Source organism: Haliotis asinina, chromosome 2 (assembly GCF_037392515.1).
Source record: "Haliotis asinina isolate JCU_RB_2024 chromosome 2, JCU_Hal_asi_v2, whole genome shotgun sequence".
Lineage (NCBI taxonomy): Eukaryota > Metazoa > Mollusca > Gastropoda > Lepetellida > Haliotidae > Haliotis > Haliotis asinina.
Genome location: NC_090281.1, coordinates 10,925,689 through 10,926,917, shown reverse-complemented (window position 1 = coordinate 10,926,917; position 1,229 = coordinate 10,925,689). Strand labels below are relative to the sequence as shown.

General features: G+C 37.3%; 1 non-coding gene across 1 annotated transcript; it reads left to right on the top strand.

Moving 5' to 3' along the window:
• Positions 1-745: 745 nt before the first annotated feature.
• LOC137274915 (U2 spliceosomal RNA) lies at positions 746-929 on the top strand. Its single transcript, XR_010956267.1, has one exon. It is a non-coding gene; the product is annotated as a U2 spliceosomal RNA (small nuclear RNA).
• Positions 930-1,229: the final 300 nt, after the last annotated feature.

Here is a 1,229-nt window from a genome sequence, read left to right as displayed (position 1 = left end):
CATGTTGCGTTTTCTATGTTTCCTTAGGACACGTGTCAAGGTTGACTTTTGTCGCTTTCCGCTATCTGTCTTTTCCTGGTACTGGCTTTCAACTTCAGTATTTGGTAAAATCAATCCCGATCATTTATTAGAATTACATATTTAACTTAATAGATAAATATATGCACATACTTTTGCTCTAACTGACTGACACTTTGTAGCCATAATGTGGCATAAAAGTTTGTGAATCTATCTATATATTATGTACGCTTCATTTGAGTTTATTGGTTTACGTACGCTTCATTTACCCTTGTTTCCTTTTCGAATGCTTCATTTATGCTCGCTTCATTCAGTTCATACTTCATTTGATCTTTATATTGTAAATATGTATTGTGCATGTAGCCAGGTTTTGGCATGTGTAGCATTTTACATAGTGATGTTGTGCATGTATATTGTTTGTATAGTGTGATGTATATAGTATGTGCATGTTGATGATTCTTTATATATATATATGGTTTGATTGGTTGTCAGTTAGAATATGGCATGTTTGTTTGTATTTCTCGTTTGTTAATATATATTATGTATGCTTCATTTACGTGTGTTTCATCTAGATCTATCTTCATTTGATGTATATAGTGTGAATGTGTATTGCATGTAGCCAGGTTTGGCAATTTCCTCTTTTAGTTCTTTAGTTGTTAGCGCTGCAGGGCAAAACTTCTTTTTTGTGATATACTTTTAGGCCGAGCTTGTAAATTTGTTATATGCATTAAATTTTATCAAAAAGAAAAAAAAAGTATCTGTTCTTATCAGCTTAATATCTGATACGTGTCCTATTGGAGACATCGATATTAAACTGATTTTTGCAACGGGATGAGGTGCCACGGAGCTTGCTCCGCCCTCATCACGGGTTGACCCGGTATTGCAGTACCTCCGGGAATGGCTCACCACTCATAATACAATTCAAAAAATAGAACGCTTAACTTAGCCCTCTCTTTTCCACATATCATTTCCCTTTTTTAATCTCACTTTGCCTACCTTTTCGCGCGTCCGTTTCACTGGAGGCACCATGCAACCACTTCCAAACTGAAGAAATGGACCCATCCACTCAACCACATTGTACTCCGACCAAACCAAGCCCCGGGAAGTTCCTCAAAGTGATTTATTTTCCACTTGCAGTTTGTCTGTCCCAGTATCCAAGGACGTTGGCCATGGTGTCGCACGCCGGTAATAACGTCGTAGATTCTCACACC